The sequence below is a fragment of the Pteropus medius genome, unplaced genomic scaffold (assembly GCF_902729225.1).
Source record: "Pteropus medius unplaced genomic scaffold, Ma_sr-lr_union100, whole genome shotgun sequence".
NCBI lineage: Eukaryota > Metazoa > Chordata > Mammalia > Chiroptera > Pteropodidae > Pteropus > Pteropus medius.
In genome coordinates this window covers 122,109-132,498 of record NW_024346822.1, presented here as the reverse complement: position 1 = coordinate 132,498, position 10,390 = coordinate 122,109, and the positions used below count along the sequence as shown (strand labels likewise).

The 10,390-nt window shown below is 33.3% G+C and overlaps 1 pseudogene; it reads right to left on the bottom strand.

Annotated features, from left to right (window-relative positions):
* Positions 1-239: 239 nt before the first annotated feature.
* On the bottom strand, positions 240-358 carry LOC120613995 (uncharacterized; annotated as a pseudogene).
* Between the last annotated feature and the right edge of the window lie 10,032 nt (positions 359-10,390).

Sequence of the window (10,390 nt, the reverse complement as noted above, 5' to 3'; positions counted from 1 at the left end):
AGAGTTTATCATTGAATAGGGGAGATAAACCACAAACAAATACAATACATGGCATAAAAGGATAAATGTCATGTGAGTGGTAAAAGTGGAAGAGAATGTATTTCCTGAGAAGGGAAAGATTTCTCCAGCCATAAAACCTCATGTGATTAGTTTCCCTCAGTGACTGACCAAATGGTATGTCAGGCTCATAAAGAACGCTTCAGTAACAAGAATTTTTTCAATATTTCCTTTTTTTTTTATGCCTACAGCACCCAGTCTTCCTAGATGGTCTCCCATCCAAGTACTAACCAGGCCTGACTCTGCTTAGCTTCCGAGATCAGATGGGATCTAGTGTGTTCAGGGTGACATGGCCATAGACTCAATATTTCAAGTCAATATAAAGAAAAAATGAAATTCAATTGTCTCAACAATGAGCAGAGTGTCATTGGATGAGGGCAGCCCATGGGCACCAAATACCCTGACAATTGCAGTGCTCCATCTATAAAGGCTTCTTTCTTTTCCTCAGGTTGTGGAAATAAAATAAAACAGTCCTCAAAAGAAGCAAAGTGGAGAATTTCCATATTTGGCCTTTAAGAAATGGTTTGTTGGCATAGAATAGAATGAAAATAATGATAGACCTTTTGCTACTAGAGTATAATGACCCTTGCGGCCTTTCATCTCACTCTGTATCCTATACTTTAGAAGGTAAACAGCTATTTGAGTGGCAATATTGAAAACGATTTTAACTCTCTCCACAAGTATGAAGCAGACACAACCCACATTTGTTCACTGAGCCAAGACTACTAGCAAAAGAATGTTCCTGAATTTTCTCTTTTCCCCAAGCTCACCAAAACAGAAAGCCTGATATTAATAAATACAGGACCTCAATTGAGAAGGCAGAGAATCCATGGATAGCTAGAAAACTTATCAACTTGGAACTTACTCTTACATTGATATTGATATTGCATAGGAACTTAGATTTTAAATTCTGTAGATGAAATTACCACAATCCCAAAGTGTTAGTAAAGTAATGGAACAGTTAGATTTCATTTTTTTACAGTCAAGGAAAAAAGGGTTTTTTTCTTCATATAGCACTGTCAAAATTCTGTTTTTTAAAGAATGATGAGTTATAAAACCTGACTCTGAATTTTAAATGCCACAGATGTGATGGAGTAATACCTTGCCAGATTTAGAAAATAAAATTACAAGATGTCCAGTTGAATTTGAATTTGAGATAAACAACTAATAATTTATTTTTTAGTATAAGTATGACCCATGCAATATCACACAACCCTAACTTTAGAGAGCATTGTTTGATTATATAATATTCTTATGAACTAGTTAAAGTTTAGGAGGTAGGTTTGCTTTTAGTTTCAGGGTTTTCATCATTCTCCATTCCTGCATGTCTTCTCAGCATACAAGATTTCTTTGAATAAATGCAAAGATCTTCTGTGAAGAAGGCGATTCATTTCATAAATGAATTATTTTAAAGCCCATCACCCTTCCGCGAAAAAAAGTGAACAAAAAGCCTTTTTTTAGTACCCTTTTTGTGCCGTCCCAATTGCTCTTCACTTGCTGATCTGGGTTGAATCATTCTCACAAATGTCTCAACTATAAGTGCCTCAACGCTCTGCTGTTCTTGCTATGAAGACTCAACCAGAATGAGGTGGGGTGGGGTGGGGTGGAGGATGGGAAGAGTCTAGAAACTGAATCCAAAAAGTAGTAATATTTTAAATGAGAATTTGGAGAGCATCCAAAATGAATATGTAATAAGCTAAAATGTAGACCTCACATGAGATTTTCCTTTAAATAAAGAATATCACCTCCCCAAATATAATTCAGATGCTTTACCTTCTTTGATCATTTCAGTGAATATTCAATTTACTTTTCCATCAGAGGGTTCAAAAATGTCTGAAAAGTTGATGATTCTGCATTTAGTTCTTAACCAGTTTTACAAGGAAAAATACATCTTTATATTTGAATACCTTGATTCTGCTTCCAAGATTACTTAATTACTCCTTATTTCAAAAGGAGATTAGTTTCCTCCACCTCAGACCATCCTGAAAACAGATACTAAGTATGACAAATAGAACAAATGAATATAAATGACATAGGCTCTTTCCTTAAATTTATAACAATCTTAGAAGGGCATCAAGTTATGCAAAAAAACTGTAAGAAATATTATTGATTTTCAGTAGTTCCTTTATTGTATCATAAGAAAACATTTTTATGAAACTCTGAAACAGCTTATCAAGATTTTTACTCTATTAAGACAGATATCCTGGATGATGAAATAACATTAAACATCATATTCAATTTTAAAAATTATTGCTTTTCAAACAATTCTTATAAATTCTTTAACTTTTTAATTAAAAATGTGATTTACACACTCTTGTTTTTTTTGTTTATATGCTTTGTTAAAATAGACACAGTATTTTTGTGTACTGTACTTACTTGAAACCCTATGAGTTATTGAGTTACATAGATAACATTATTTTACTGATGAAAAATATTGTAGTTCAGAGAGGTTAGGTGATTTGCAGAAGGATACACAGAAATGATTGCCTGAGCTGCCTTTAGAAATGAGTAAGAACTCTATTTAGGCACTTTCACATATAATATCTGCCCTCTCAGGATATGGAATAATAATGGAAAAATATTAGTATGCTTCTGTTTATGATAACTATAAAAACTTTTGTTCAGCCCCCAAACACTACAAAGGCTCAAAAAGATACCATACCCCTATGATGCTGACTGACATAAGCAAAAGCACAACTTTGGATAAAGTTTCCATGTTGATTGAAAAAATATTTTTCTATATGTGACTTTATACCATATACATTATACAGTATGTCTTTTGTGCAAGGAAGCGTCAATTATAGGAACTAAATTAAAATATTAGCCTATATGCAGATAAAAAGATATTTTAAAAGTAATTAAAAATTTTTCCACATCATGAATTACATATATTTGACAATAATGTTGGCATGCAAATAAGTATGTACAGTAAAACAGCATTAACTGAGATTCTAATAATATAAAATATATAATAATCAAGTTATGTTAGCCTTAAATATATTTTTTCACTGTAATTTAAAAAAATTGCCAAGCAAATTGATTAGGTCCACAATTCTTAATACATGTACTCTGAGAACTTACAAGCACACATACACATGTGTATGCATATATATTATATATTAGTATGCTAATTTAGAATATTCTTTTCAATAAAAAAATCTTGACGGTTTTGCATAAAAACTTCATTAGTTTGGTTTAACTTCATTAGTTTGGTACATCCTCAAACAAAAATTTCATATTTTAACATACTTGAAGTTCTAGTCAGAGTAATTGGGCAACAGAAGAAATAAAAGGCATCCAAACTGGAAAGGTAGAAGTAAAGCTATCCATATTTGTATATGTGAGTGTATGTATAGAAAATCCTAAAAAATGCACAAAAAAGTTACAACTAGTAAATGAATTCAACAAATTTATAGGATACAAGATCAACATGCCAAAATTAATTCTATTTCTATACACTAGCAATGAACAATTCAAAAAAGAAACTTTTAAAGAATTTTAAAGAACTCTTACAACTCTACAAAAAAATTTATTCCTTGTTAAACTCTCGGAATACTAGTAGTAGAAAGAAACTTTCTCAATCTGACAAAAGGCACCTACAAAAACTCTGTAGATAATATCACACTTAATGGTAAAAAAAAAAAAAAGAAAGAAAAAAGAAAAAAAAGAAAACCTGAACACTTTGCTTTTAAGATCAGGAACAAAATGAGAAATTCTGTTCTTTCTACTTCTTTTCAACATCGTACTGGATGTTCTAGCAAGTATGATAAGTCAAGAAATAAAAGGCATTCAGATTGGAAAGGAAGAAGTAAGATTCTTCACAGATGACAAGATCATCTATATAGAACTTAAATCTACAAAAAAACTATAAGTGAATTTAACAAAGTTATAGGATACAAGATAAAAATAGAAACATCAATGTTCTTTTTATATACTAGCAACTAACAATTGGAAATTTTACTTAAAACAATACCATTGACAACAGCATAAAAAATAACCATGAAGGACTTAGGGGAAAATCTAACAAAAGATATTCAAGACCAGTATACTGAAAAATACAAAACACTACTAAAAGGGGTTAAAGAAATTATAAATAAATAGATATATGGTGTCCATAGGTCATAAGACTCAATTTTGTCATTTTGTCAATTTTCTCCAAGTTGATGTATAAATCCATATTTATTCAAATTCATATGGAAATACAAAGAATCTAGAATAGCTAAAACAACTTTAAAAAAGAGCACAAAGTTGGAGAAGAGTATCTGTTTTGAAAACTTTATAGAAATCAAAACCTTGTAGCACTAGTGTCTTTACACTAGTTTATCTTTATAAACATGTAGAATAATGAAACAGAATTAGAGAGTTCAGAAATAAGCCCACACATATATGGACAGCTGATTTTCAACAATGGATTAAATACAATTAAATGAAGGAAAGATAGTGTTTTCTACAAATTGTGCTGAAAAAATTAGATATCTGTACGTAAAAACATTAATGTGGGTCTACATCTTTTATCATATATGAAAATTAACTCAAAATGTATCATAGATTTGAATGTAAAACCTGAATATATAAAGCCTCTAGAAAAAAATATAGGAGAAAGTTTTTCATTATTGGATTAGCAAAGACTTCTTAGATATGACACCAACATACAATCCATAAGAGCAAAAAATGATAAAAAAGACCATCAAAATTTTAAAATTCTGCTCTTTGAAAGACACTATTAAAAGAATGTAAAGATAAGCCACTGACTGGGTGAAAATTTCGCATATAAATGATAAAGACTTATATGCAGACTATCTAAAGCACTCTCAACTCAATTTAATATGGGCAAGATTTGAATAGACACTTTTCTAAAGAAAATATATGAATGGCAAATAGGCCTATGAAAAAGATGATCATCATTAGTCATTGAAGAAACGAACATTAAAACTACAATAAAATACCACTACACATCAATTAGAATTGCTAAAATAAAAGTGACTGGCCATACCAAGGATTAATAAGGATGTGAAGGGACTGGAACACTCATATACTGCCATATACTATGGGAATGTAAAATGATACAACCACTTTGGAAACCAGGTTAGAAGACTCATATCATCATGATATCAATTCTCCCAAATAATATAACTAACACTGAGGAAGGCATCTACCAGGCACTCAGTAAATTGTTACTTTTGTTGTCACTTTAATATCAGAAAGTTCTGTAAAACAGAAATCATATACTTTTGATAGTAACCAATTAACACTTGAGACAGTCTCTTGAAGACAGAAAGTACACTAGATTAGAAAACTGGAGACCTAGTTGTACTTCAACTGTGCCAACATTTAGTTTTGCAATATTGTGACAAGTCATTTCACCTTTCTGGGCTTGAGTTCCTCACTTATGAAATCAGGTGATTAATAGATGCTCACTCTCAATCTACTTCTCATACTTATTATCTAAGACAAAGAGAGTTTAACATTAAATTTATTATTATCCCTGCTACAACTTGAGCATTGAGGAGCACAGTAAAATGTTACATAAATGCAGGCTAGAGTGAGCTTTTTGTCTGAATTATTTCAAATAATTACCTTAACTATCAATTGGCATTATAGATATATCCCTGCTGTGTTAGTAATGTTCAAAAAATAATAATAATAAAATCCCCAGAATTTCGTACTTGCTCAAATCAGATGACTAAGAATAAGCAAAGAATTAGTTTTTATGGTCTTCTGATTTAGACTTTCAAGACATTCACAAGGCAGACTGCTAACTGATAACTGCAAAAGCCTTTAAAGTAGCATTTTTTTAAAAGTCTTCGTCGTTTTATTCTTATGCTAAATATTTGGGCACTGTTTTGATGATACATACAGTTTTACACTCAACCAAGTAGACAGGCAAGTTGTCAGTTTACATTCCTTATCAACAATGTTATTTTTATTTCCCTACAATGGTTTCTTTAGCACATTCAGGTGTTACAGTCCAAAATCATTAATAGTTTACTTTTTCTTTGGGTACTTTAATATTTTCCAAAAGAACAAAAAGTGATGTAGTATGCACTGTTCTAAATAGAACATGAACCTTAGAATTGTCCTTTTTTTCCCTTTAGAATGAGCCTCTTTTCCTATTCACTCATATCAGTTCATTTGTTCTAGTCACCTACTCATATCCAATAATAAAGTTTTGTTTATTTTAGTTTGCTAAATGACTGCTAAGTGATTTTATATTCATCAATATATAGATAGAAATATTGTTCTTCTACCTATATTCTGAGAGTTCAAAACCTTTGGATAGTTAAAATTTTAAGAAATATGAAATGCTTTGCTTCATTTTCATGTTTTTAGTGAATTTTAATATTTCACTAAAGTTGAGAGCCTTGAATGTATCAAGGTCTCTTCAGAGTTTTCAATGGGTAACAAACTTCTTTATATTCATATCTATTCTGCTTTACAATTTCTACAGTATCACATTTAAACTATGGGTTAATGTTTCTGCATTCTAGTTTGATAATGAGCCTTAACCTTGTACCATTTCACTCCATTAAAAGAGAGAAAAAATACCTACTTGTAAAGCAAGTGGCTCATAAAGTAATCTGACTGATAGAGAAAGAACAGTTCCCATCACGTAATGAAAACATCTTTCACCACAGGTGAAGTAGAATCATAGAAGTCCTCCACCTGTAGCTGCTTTTGAGTTGCCAGTCTTACTTAAATAAAATTCCTCTTGGATCCCCCGTAGTATTTTGACCACTAAGATTTTAGAGCCTGAAACATGATTACATTTACAATATGGGCTATCACAAAGAGAGCCCTATACTTTTTTCAAATTTGAATGGGATGGGCATTCTATCATGCCTACTCTATTGGTTACCTTGTCTCATAAAAATTCTTTATAAATTTACCATCCAAACTTCTAGATATTTTTCTTTCAAATAAAAACTTTTCTAAATTATATAATTTGTTTTGTGTTGTCAAGATTGCTCAGGTGATCTTAACAAATAATAAAGCAGTCTAGCATTAAATAAAGAGCCAGACTTCTGTTCTAATACCAGCTTCATTGCATAATTACTGTGTAGTATTGGAAAAGTCCACTCACTTTTCTCATCAGAGTTATTGTGAGGGTCTATGGCCATGCCACTCTGAATGTACCCGATCCTGTATGATCTCAGAAGCTAAGCAGGGTCGAGCCTGGTTAGTACTTGGATGAGAGACCACCTGGAAAGAAAGAAATGGCCAATTCCAGAATTGGGCCAGGGACAGAGTTATTGTGAGGGTTAAGTGCAAATATATGTGAAAGACCCTTTTAAACCATAAAGTATTACATGTATATGAGGTGTGTTCTCTAAATAGACACTCAAATGAACATTTCTATCAACTTATCTCTATTCATTTTTTTTTCTTAAATCACATCTATATTTTCACCTCTCCAATCTCCTCACTGATCCATCTCTTCAAGCATGTTTTAAAATGATGAGTTCTGAGCTGTTACATCCTAGGAAAAGGAGCTAAGTCCTTATAGATTGTTCCTGAGGATAGCTGCCCAAGTGTTGCTTTGGCTAAAATAATCAGGAAAATGTTGAATATCATTAAGAAAAACAAGAGAAAAAAAACAGTAAGTAGTCATCTCACACTTCCAAAATCTTTGAGGTCTCTGCAGCTGGGCTGTTTTATTGTAGTTCTGGTCTGCTTACAAGACAAGAATAAGAGTTGGAGAAGATACAGAGAAAAGTAACTCAAATGATGAAGGGGATCATAGAAAGCAAGGCTAAGGCTATACATCAAATGACAACTCTTCTTAATGAAACTGGCTAAAAGTAAGTCTTATCAGAGAGTTCTGTGGTTGGCAGTCTTTGTTACTGGTATCTTATCAGAGCATGCGTGCTAAACAGTTTCTTCTCCAAATGGCCTCAGCCTTGCGGCTGAAGTTTTACTCTTCCGTTTTCTCTGTTTGTTCAATTGAAATTTCCGTATTCCAATATATCCTCATTTAGCAGGAGCTTCTCCTGGGGCATGTCAGGATGTCCTTATATACCAGTAAGTGGCAGGTAAAGAGTTTATTTACTGAGCTTGAAAAGTCGTTCATAATAGTTCTAGTTTGATGCCCCCTCCAGGCCAGTTGACTTACTCTTGAGGCTCCATGTGTCTCGACCAAGTTATGTACAATAGAATCACCTGGGGAATTGTGGTGCTATTAATCATTTAGCACTTAATTAATCTATTGTGTGACATCGGAATGTAATATGTGCATTTCTTTAATACAGAACATAACTAAACAGACAGTAAGAATGCATCAGTAAATAGAAAACTGCTCTTGGTTTTATGTTATATTTAAATTTCTCAAACAGAAAGGCATCCAAGGTTGAACCTGCTCAGAAGCCAAGGTTGGCTTTAGTTGTCAAAAGGCAGAGGCAAATAACCACTTACATAAGCATCTCCATTTGGCAAGGCTAACCCCCATTCTTTAAAATCCTGCTTCTATAGCTCTCTACTTAAACACCTATCTTAGACCACTTTCACACATCATACAAATCATTGCCTATTTAAAATAGGAAGAAAAAAGCCAAATCTTAGCCAGTATTCAAAAATGAACGCTTCCATTCATTTCTCTCTCCCTCTCCCTCTCCCTCTCTCTCATCTAAATATTCTCTAATTACTTGCATCAATTATACCAAGTGACCCCCTTCTGATTCCCCTAGAATAGACAGGGCTGCTGCTGGTCCACACAGTGTCTTTGCATGATTTAGAAAACAGCACTCTCAGAACACAGACCAGCCCACTGCTCTTCATGGGTTGGATATCAGCCCCATTTCATTCTCTTATGCAGATGCCCTGGTGCAGTGAGTAATGTGACAGCTGTGAGACGAGTGATGCTAAACGGGTTTAATTTTTGGTGTTCATTCTAATGAATCAATAATAGCCGTCTGAAAAACATGATGTTGAGAAGAATTCCATAGCTGTTTTCAGGATCAACAGATAAATTGTATTGTAAGTAATGATGATTTGCCTGGGTTGGGAGAATGGCACTAGATGTGACAGGAATTTGCTATCTAAGGACTAGAGGCTTCTAGCCTGTCCTAAAGAGGTAGGAGGCTTGAGATAGGCAGAAGTTGATGTAAAATGTAGGCTCAGACAAGTTATATAATTTATAGACTATTAGTTTGCAATACCCTTGTAAAGCAGTGCAAGGATCCGACTTCTTCATGTCTGTAACAAAACATCTAGCTGAGCTAACATGTTTCATGAGTACTAAGTCTAAGAGTAGTGGTCACATTTGGTTTAAGGGAACAGGGAGAAAACAGAGGCTAGGAACCTCTCAGTAATCTAAAATTACAAGTAGATTCACATATTCATGGGATGACCTGATCCTAGGAGATGGTCCATATACACCATTTTACAGATAAGAAAAGAGAAGTTCCAAAAGTTTAACTAATTGGTCAAAATCACACAGCTGGTCAGTGCCCGAGGTGGCTTTAGGTCAGTGCCTAAATCAGTGATTTCTAATTATTTTTTGATATGATAAAAGCAATAGATCTTCTCCCCAGAAAAATAAACTTATACAAATGCAAACCAGCTCCTGCACTTTGGTACTATTCTTCAACATGACCTAGGGCTCTGTAGGTAATTTTGGTAGATAATTTTACCCCAAAAACAGGACTAGATCTTCTTCAGACTCCTGATGGTTCTAGAGGGGGTGAAGTCAGGGAATATTATTTGCTAATGAAGGCATCTCCAGAACCCAATGTAACATTTTGAAGGGTTAGCAGGTTTTGCCAAACATTTTCTTAGAGGGTTGGAAAACAAACATTTTAGGCTTGCAGATATATGGTCTCTGTGACAACTACTTATTTCCTCAGTTGTAGACCATACGTAAGTGAATGAATGAGCATGGCTATGTTCCAATAAAACTTTATTTACAATATCAGGTTGTAGGCCTTCAGGTTATAGTTTGCTGACCCCCAGATTAGAAAGTGGCTACACTCTTTCGTAATGATATAATGCTATAGAATCTAATGTGTGCTTGTGTCCTCTTATATATCTTTCCCTCTTTCCCTGGAGCCAAATATAATTATTCCTAATGATAAAAATACAGAATATAACTTAGGTAAGGACAATTGGAGTAGGAAGACTTGGTTTCAAATCCTAACTCTCATTTACTTGTCTATGTGGCCTTGATCCTGCTACTTTAACTAATTGAGCATTAACAAAATAGAGTATAATACCAGTAAAATGAGTATAATAATAACAGCTTTGCAAGGTTGTTGTGAAGCACACAGTGGGTATTCAGTAATGCGTGATAAACTGAACTGTTCAATGAATTTCACCTCCCTGTCCTTATTCCTTTCTTCTG